Below are 9,734 nucleotides of genomic sequence, written 5' to 3' on the forward strand. Positions count from 1 at the left end.
GTGGCCACTCCCAAGATGAGCCAAGGGGTTGGACCACCAGACCCTCTGGGCACTGCTGCCCTGCAGCCAAAAATGATGCTGTGGTGAGAGAGTGGCCACCACTGTCAGCAGGCTGTGGTGCAGAGCCTTCCTGGTGCTGGCCATGTGTGTGCCTGCCACTGCTCTCCCCTACAGCTGGGGACTCTCTCTGCTGTGACCTGGGGTCTCCTGGGCTCATCAGCCTCCCAGCAAGGGACAGGTGACAATCTGGTGACGACACATGGTGACCTCCTCACCTTGGGCTTCTTTCTGGGGGTCCAAGGAGACATGACTCATGGGACAGATGTTGAGGGATGGAGCCTGGGGACACCAGCTGTGGCCCCACTGACATCTTGGACCTCACCACAGTGGGAGCCCGGATCTAGGGACAGGGAAGGGCTCAGGTTGGATACTGCAGCAGCTGTGACACTGTCCCCCACACAGTGGCTTGGCATGGGGGTGCCTGCTCCTTTGACCTGGCTCTTCCAAGCTGAGGGTGACCCCAGCCCTGGCTCCTGGCATCACCTTGCTCTGGAAAGCCTCCACAGAGCAGGACCAGGCTCACAGGATAACACACAAATGCCAGCAGTGACCTCAGCTCATGGCCTGGGGCAGCCAGTGGGCACAGCAGAGCCCCAGAGCCCACAGAGTGTGTCTGAGGGCTCCCTTAGAGATCAGAATAAGCCAGCTATTGGGGTCCCTCCCCCCTCCCAGGTATGGCTGCAGCCTTCTTCCCTCCCCGTGGCTGCCTCTGACCCCTCTGCAGGGGCTGGGGTGATGGAGGTGGTGACCAACCAACCCCCCCCCCAAGGGGCTGCTGGGGTGGCTCAGGTCTCATCTGATGGCACAGCATGGGCACTGATGGATGATCCTTTCTGGAGCTGCAGCACAGGGTAGCAGGTGGTGCCAGCTCTGCCGACAGAAGGGACGTCCAGTTCAGCCAAGCTGCACCCTGGCACTGCATGGGTGCCCTCTGCTGTGACACCTGATAGGTTCTGGGGCACTGCTGGCACCTTACTGCATGGCAAGGCTGCTCTGGTGCTGGACACTGCCTTGGCCAAGGCCCCAGGAAATAGGTCTGGACTCCTAGATGCTGTCTTGGCATCACTTCCCAGCCCTGCACTGGCTCCTGGTGTCAAAAACCTGCAAGTGCTGGCTCCCTGCCTTCTGACGCTGGAGTTTGGAGGTCCTACTGTCACCTCAGGGAAGCAGAGTGACCTGCCTTCCCTGCCTGCACAGCTGATGTCCACTGAAGCCCACCCTTCCCCAGCTTGGACCAGGGCTCCCAGTGCTGCAGGTCCCACCACGACTGGGATGAGCTCCACAGCCCCTGGTGCCATCTCAGAGTCCAGGCAGGTGGCTGTGACAGAAGAATCCAGGCACAGCAAGTCCAGGACAGCAGCAGTGGGACCTGTTCCAGCAGGACCTCCAGAGCCCACCCATGGCAGCCCAGGCTCTGTGCCTCCCCCCAGTTCCACAAACCCTGCTCCAGAGCATCACTCCGAAGCTGGGCAGCACCAGTGTGCCATCTCCGTCCTACCTGCCAAGTTCTGCTGGAGCTGGACGTGTAGCCAGCTCCCAGCTCAGCTCCCAGACCCTGGCTCAGCCCACAGGAGTGACCCTTTATGCCCTGTCCATGTCCAGTGGCTCCATCACCTCCCAGCTCCCCTCTATAGCCCCAGATCTCCCTGCAGCCACTAGGGAGGCCTTCAGTCCTGATGATGATGATGATGGGCAAACCTGCCTCCACAGGGATGAAAACCCTGTGTCCTACCCCTTCAGGCTCCTGTCTCCCACACAGCCCAGGCATGTGCTGCTGTTGCAATTCCAGTTGCTGGGCATTGGTCCCACCCCAGCTCTGGGGAGCGGGAATTCGGAGAGCTACAGGGAGCTGGAGGGAGATGTGAGACTGGTGGTGAGTGCTGGAGCTGATTGGGAGAGAGATTGGCATTTTGGGGTGCAGGGAAGCTGCTGCAGGACCCAAGCCCTGCTGGGGTGAGGAGCCTGTGGGCTGCATCAGCCCTTGCTAGGTCTGTTGCCCCCCGAGCATGATGGAGATGGGTAAATCCCATCTTCTCTGGGCTCTCAGGGAAAAAATACCAGTAAAGGTGTTTGAGCCTAGGCCCCAGCCCTCCTCCCTTGCTCAGAGCTCTTCTCTCCCCTCAGGAACCTCAGTGGGAACCTGGAGATCACTGGAGACCTCTACCTAGATACAGTTGTCCGTGCTGATGTTACAGAGGTTCTGCAAGCCCTCACTATGCTCACAACCTTCTCCGTGGACCTGACCTGCCTCTTGGTGGAGGGTAAGGACATTCCTCATGTGTGGCCAGGCTTACTGCCAAATCTGCACACCCAGATGTGTCTTGCTCCTTCAGGGTCCAAGCTTCGTGTGTGGGTGTACCTGCTGTGCTCATCACCAACAGACGTTTCAGCCAGAAGCCTCAGGATCCACTCACTGCAGAGCACCAGGATCTCACCAGGAACCTTGGGGATGTGGTAGGAATGGGGCTGGTGGGAAGAAGGGCTCAGGGTCCTCCCAGGGGAGTGAGAGGAGGAGGGGCTACCCTCTTCCAAACATGCCCGCCGCCCCCCCTCCCCCCAAAGCTTGTGGGGAGCTGAGCACAACCTCTCTTCCAGGTGGCAAGAGCCCGGAGGGATCATGCAACCTTCCTGAAAGTGATGATGAGAGAATTCCAGTGAGTGGGATTCTGCTGGGGCAGGGGTGTACAGGGGCAGGGAGGTCTCACTTCAGACATCAGCCAACAGGTCATGGCTGTCAGGTGCACATTTTTGGCTGCAGAAGTATATGTAGAGGAAGTTGAGATCAAGCAAGTGGGTTAATACCCACTGTCTCCACTGTAAGTGGTGACTTTCTGAATCCCCAGGGATTCAGGATTTCCATCTCGTGTCCCTTCCATTCAATGCCTCCCTGAGTGCAGAGATATTTTCCTATGGAGAAAAACCCTCTGGGAGGCTGGATATGCCCACCCCATCCCACTGTGGAGCAGCTTCACCTAGTGGTGGAAAGATGAAGATCTGGAGCTGAAGCAGAGCTGGTGGTGAGATAAAGCTTGTGGGGCTGCAGATGGAATCACTGTGGGGTTGGGATAGTGTCTGTGGGGTTGGGATAGCTACTGGAGCTGGGATAGGGGCTTTATGCTGGGAGGGTGACTGTAGGGCTGGAGCTGAATTCACTGTGGCTGGGATAGGAACTTTGCAGTTGGGATAGGGACTGTGGAGCTAGAACCTAAATCATTGTAGGGCTGGATTAGGGACTGTAAGGCTTGGATAGTGACTGTGGAGGTGGTACAGGGGCTGTGGGGCTGAAATATGGACAATAGGGCTTTGATAGTGACTCTAAGGGTTAAGGGGGCTGTGAGAGCTATGGGGTTTGTGAGGACTGTGAGATAAGGGGAGCTATGGGGGCTCTGAGGGCTGAGGAGTGTGTGAGGGCTATGGGGTCACAGAATCATAGAATATGCTGATTTGGAAGGGACCCACAAGGATCATTGAGTCCAATTCTTAGCCCTGCACAGGACCATCCCCAAGACACACACCATGTGCCTGAGAGCATTGTCCAAACGCTTCTTAAACTCTGTCAGGCTACTGCCTACAACTACCAGCTACTGAGTCTGTTTGCTGCCTCTGTTGTCTGCTCCCAGGTGGTAGAGAAGAGCCCTTCCTGCTCGTCCCAACTGCTTGCCCTGCCTGCACGAACTGCTGGCCAAACTGCCATGCCCTCAGTGCCAGGCCATGCCCTTACTGCTGTGCCATGCCCCAGTTTGCCTGCTTCTGTTTGCCCGCTGTTCATCACGCTCCCTAGAATTGTTTAAATCTCCCTCGGAAGCTCCTGCGCCGCTCCTTCCTCTCCTGGTTGGCTGCTCAGAGAGCTTCCACGTCCTGATGAGGGTTAGGGCTGCTGCTCGAGTGTCCCTGAGCTGAGGAACCCCCCTGCAAAGCTCGATCTAGCCCTCAAACCCCGGACCTACCTCAGTCGTTGCTGCCGCTGCTGCTGCCTCAGTGACTGAAGTCTGTGAGGGCTGTGAGGTCTTTGAAGGCTATGGGGTCTGTGAGGTCTTTGAGGGCTAGGGGGATTTTAAGGGCTGTGAGAACTGTGGGGGCTGTGAGGATGATGTGGCTTCTGGGGGCCGTGGGGGATGTGAGGGCTATGGGAACTGTGTGATCTGTGAGGGCTGTGGGGACTATGGGATCAGTTGGGGCTGTGAGGTCTGTGAGGGCTATGGGGTCTGTGAGGTCTATAGGGGCCTCAAGAGCTTTGAGAGCACAGCCCCCACAGTCCTCACAAATGCCCTAGCCCTCATCATCCCCATTGCCCTATCAGCCCTCACAGAACTATAGCCCTCACAGACCAGTCCCTAAGCCGGCAGTGGTGGCAGCAATGACTGAGGTAAGTCCAGGGGTGGGGGTTAGACTGAGCTGTACCGGGGGGTTCCTGAGCTCAGGTACCCCCGAGCAGCATCCCCGAGTCTCACAGGACCCAGAAGCCCTTGGGCAGCGAACCAGGCAAGGAGGGGGCTGTGCCAGTAACATCCGGAGGAGATGTAAACGGCTCTAGGGAATGCGATGAACTGGAGCGAGCAGACAGGGGGGTGGGACAGCACTGAGGGCATGGCACAGGCAGTTTGAACAAGCAGGGCAAGCAGGTGGGGTGAGCCTGAAGGACTCCCCTCTGACCACCTGAGAGCAGCCAACAGAGGCAGCGAACAGTCTCAGTAGCTGGTATTAGTGAGCAGTAGCCTGACAGCTCAAAAAGCATGTGAATAATGCTCTCAGGCACATGCTGCGACTCTTGGGGATGTCCTGTGGAGAGCTAAGAGTTGGACTTGATCCTTGTGGGTCCCTTCCAAATCAGCATATTCTGTGACCCCGTAGCTCTCACATGTTGGAGGGGGAACTTCAGTCCGTGTTTGTTAGAGAAGCCCTCCCCTTGAGTCACGAGGTGCAGAAAGGACCCCGTTGCTTTCTAAACTCCTTCTCAGAGAAGAGCCTGGGTGCAGCTGAATCCAGTTTAGCCCCAGACTCTGTCAACCATTTAAGTCTAAAGAATTATAGAGGTGTGATGGAACCTTTGTACAACTCTGTCCCCCAGGATTAAAGATGGCAAAGCAGATATATTTATATAAAATGAATTATTTATTATGAATAATGATTAGACAAAAGATCTCAATCTGAATTATTTACTGAACAGTATAGAAGCTAAAACTAGTATAATACAGGATAGGATATGGTGCATTATATCAAAGCAATTGTATTAATGATATTAAAGCTAGCAAAAAAGAAATAAATTATTATTAAGTGGAGATTGATGTAACTCACCCATACCAATGACCGTGGGCATATCTCTTTCAGTCAGCCTTGAGGAGTAACCTCGAGCGAGGAGCATCCTCTACTCAAGGGAAAAATCTCCACACTCTACCATGACTCCAAGAAGGGTTATGTTAGAAGAACCTGCTGTATGAAAGTGGACTGGACTATAGAAACAGTATAAAGTGATTGACTGTCAGTCCTATGTCTCCAGGTCAGTTTAGAAGCTTGTCTGCCAAATCTTTGTCTCACTATCAGGATGTTAATTTGGGGTTGATGAGCCAGACTAGTTTTAGCATAATTCAACAACAAAAACCAGCACATGACGCCCTCTCTCAGTCCACCACTGATAGTCTTGCAAATAGGGTATTGTTCAAGTTGCTTGACCACATTCCAAGGCAGAGCATCCTGCTACAACCTATAGCCCTCACAGCCCCCATAGCCCTCACAGCCTTAATAGCCATCACAGAACAAGTAGTCCTCACAGTCCCTAATATCCCCTATATCCCTCACACACCCCATATTCCCCCAGATCTCAAAGACCTCAAAGCCCCCATACTCCTCACAGCCCTCATAACCTCCACAGCCCTTACAGCCCCTATAGCCCTCCCAACCATCAAAAATCCCATAGCCCTCACAAGCCCCATAGCCTACATATCTCCTATAGCCCTCACAATCTCTAAAAGCCCCCACAGCTCTCCCAGCCCCTCAAAGCCCCTATAACTCTCCCAGCCCTCACAGCTTCCATAGCCCTCACCCCTTAGAGCCCCTGCAGCCCTTACAGCCTCATAGCCCTCAAAGCCCCCACAACTAGAAGATGAAGGGTCTCCTTCCCTCACTCCTTGGGACTTCTACCACCTGGGGCTTCTACCACCACTCCTCGGATCCAGAGCAGGACCAGAACTCCACCAGGACTGCCACTGCCACTCTGGACAAGACTGTGATCATCACTCCAACAGGACTGTGACCATCATCTGGATCAACAGGTTTCCTTTCCTGTTACTTTGCACCCAGGGGGGCCACGTGGTGCTCAGCACAGGGGCTAATGAACACCCTTCTGGTCCCAGGTTGTGGGGTTATACATCTGTCTCTGGGGGTTAAAACCAGTTTTTTCTCTGTATCACTGCATTTATTGTAATCTTTTTAATAAATCGTAACTCTGACTTGTAATCTCTCTCGAGCTGGGTTCGTTTCTCCTGCCAGTTTACTTTTTAAACCAGCACACCTCCCCACTAAGTTGGGAGCAGATTTACGTGCTGCTTTCCACAGTAATTCACGCATAGATGATTCAATTGTCTGTGAAGCAACTGCTGCTGCATCATCCATTTCAATCCATAACTCCGGCGGAGCCATCATCACTAGGAAAAAAGCCACAGGGCTCCAGTGCTCAGTGCTGGGCCATCCCAAAATGCAGGGAGTCACCACCATGACCTCTCCAGTCCTGAACTTTCTCCATAGCCATGGATCACCCAGCTGTTTTTACAGTTCAACACTTTCTCTCTTGTATTCCTTCCCCCAAAGCCTGCAGGAAAGAATGCTGAGTTCGTAACAACACTCTGTTATCTTCCTTGAGAGAATTACATTTCTCTCAACAGACAGAAAACAACCCAAAGGAAACAGAGTGCGAAAATTCCCACACTGAAACAATATTCTTAGCATCTGCAGCTGCAAACTTATCTTGAGCGAAAACAGCTAAAGAAAAACACCTCCTCGTCAGATCTTCCGCTTTCAAGCCCTCCCTCCTCACAGCAAGGTAAGGGAGGGGTAGGCAAGGCAAAGCAAGACCAGTGAGGGGAAGGCAAGAAAAGGGAAGGGAGTGGTGGGTAAGGGAAGGCCAGGAAGCAGTAGGATGGGTAAACAAGGCAGGAGAGAAGAAGGCAAGTCAAGTGGAGAGATGAGTGGGCAAGGCAGGGGGAGGGAGGTGTAACCAAGGCAAGGCAAGGCCAGGAAAGAAAGGGGCAGGCAAGTGAAGGAAGGGGATAGGTGTGCAAAGCAATGCAAGCAAAGGAGTGGTAGTCAGGGCAAGGCAAGGTAGGTGAGAAGTAGGCAATGAAAGGCAAGGCAAGAGAGGGGTAGGCAAGGTAAGGTGAGGTGAAGGAGGGGTGGGAAGGACACGGAGCAGTCGGTAAGGCAAGGCAATGCAAGTCAGAGGAGAAGAAGACAAGGCAAGGCCAGGCAAGAAAGGAGTAGGCAAGTCAAGGAATAGATTGGTGTGCAAGGCAATGCAAGCCAAGGGAGGGGTAGTGAGGGCAAGGCAATGCAAGGGATTTGTAGGCAAGGCAAGAGATGGGTCTGGAAGGCAAGGCAAGTGGGAGGTTGGCAATGAAAGGCGAGGTAAGGGAGGTATAGGCTATTCAAAGCCAGGCAAGGGAAGGGTAGGCAAGGCAATGCAGTGCGAGGGATAGTCAGGCATAGCAAAAAAAGGCAAGGTTGGGGAGGAAGGCAGGTAGGCTCAATGCTTCAGGGGCAGATGATAGGCTGCAGCAGCCAGGAGCAGCTTGTTGTCCTAGCACATTTTGTGTGGGAGCAATCCCCTGATATTTGCCATTATGGAGCTGGTATCAAATTTTGGGAACTAACCTTCTGAAAAAGGATAACAGTGTTCTTCCTTAAGAATGAAAGGACATCGTCCTGCAATAATAATTGGGTGTCCAGGGAATCAAAGAGACAGCCACAGGTTTTCTGTCTGGCATCTTTTGTGTGGGAGCAACCTCACAACGTCAGGTTGTCTCCACATTTCAGAGGTGATCTCTGTAATATTTGGCAGTCCTTTTATTTTGGGCCACATAAAGCTATTGCCAGTCTTGATGTATAGATGATATAGTGCATTGGGGAGGTAATGTCCAGTAATGGTGTTCTGGTACCTTCATATGGGATCAGTAAATGGATGGTTTCTATTTTGAGGTGGGGGGGTCACATTTCTTCTGAGATGTGGGGTCTTAGTTGCTCTCTGTGGCATGGAAATGATTTTTGGATCCACACACTTGGTGGGCTTAGTGAATTTAATTGCTTTTCCTAATATACAGGGCTACCAGTTAGAGCTCTTGAACCTCTAGAATGGGAATGTAAAAGCCAAGCTGTTGGGCTTTTTGTCCTGGTCCTTTTAGTGTCTGAGCACTTAGTGGTGGGGTTCAGTTTTGGATCCTGACTCTGTGAGACTGAAGGATTATAAGGGTACATAGAAGGTGCAGATACTGGCGTGTGAGGTGCAGTTCAGTGGGTGCAGTTGAAGGTGGAGCCAGTAAGAGCTTTCTCTCCTAGCATTTTTGTGAGTTATGTTTTTGCTGGACATTTTTGATTTTTGTTGCAGGATTCTGAGAGAGTGAAAAAATGTATTAGCACACATAATTGGGAAGGAGTGCGTGTTGCCACTTGAGCGTGGTGCAAATAAGAGTTTGCACATGAACGGGGAAGGTCAGCCAAAACCTTTTTTGTCCTGACACATTTAGTCAGAGACCAGTGAGGGGACGTTTTCACCTTTGGAGCAGCACTTTGGGCTGGTTTGTGCGTACACAGGGCCATCTACAGGAGCTCTTAAACGGCGATACGGGGGGAATGTCCACTAGATGGCCCCGTGTACGCAAAAAAGGCGTAAAATGGACCATGGTTTACCTCAAAACCAACGAATGCGAAGATCCAAAGTTCAAAACGTCCTCTACCGCTCTCAAAGAAATCGTGCCAGAAATCAGAAAGACTTCGCTGACCGTCCCTTCCATTTGCAGGCTTGTATTTGCACAACAATCAAGTGGCATTCGGTTTTCCTTGCAGCCTGAAAACTGCACACAACTTCCATCTCCGCTATATGCAGCATTGTGCACTTTTCGGACCCATGGAGTCTGAAAGGTCCATCCACCTCTCGTAAAGAAAAATGACCTTCCCCGTTCAGGTGCGAACTTTTATTTGCACCACGCTCAAGTGGCAACACGCACTCCTTCCCAATTATATGTGCTAATATATTTTTTCACTTTTGCAGAAGACAGCAACAAAAAATGCAAACACCTGGCAAAAACAACTCTCAGAAAAGCGTCAGATGAGAAAGCTGTTGCTGGCTCCACCTTCAGCTGCACCCATTGAACTGCACCACATCCCTCGTGTCTGTACTTTCCTTCTCAACCCTACGGAACCATCACAACCTTCAGTCTCACGGAGTCAGGATCCAAAAACTGAACCCCACCACTGAGCGGGGATGCGGCCGTGGGGAGCGGGAGGTGCTCCCGCGGTCGGGGCGTGTCAAAGGGGCCCCTCCCGCGGATCCACCGCCGCCTCGGGTCCCGTTCCCGGGAGCTCCGTGCCCTGCCCCGCCCCGGGGTCTCGCCGCGCTCTCGGGGTCCCCGCCCCAAGGCCCCCGCGGAGCCACTGGCGGAGCCACCGGCGGAGCCCCCGCGGGCACC

The sequence above is a fragment of the Corapipo altera genome, unplaced genomic scaffold, assembly GCF_003945725.1.
Source record: "Corapipo altera isolate COAL_440 unplaced genomic scaffold, ASM394572v1 308, whole genome shotgun sequence".
Classification (NCBI taxonomy): domain Eukaryota; kingdom Metazoa; phylum Chordata; class Aves; order Passeriformes; family Pipridae; genus Corapipo; species Corapipo altera.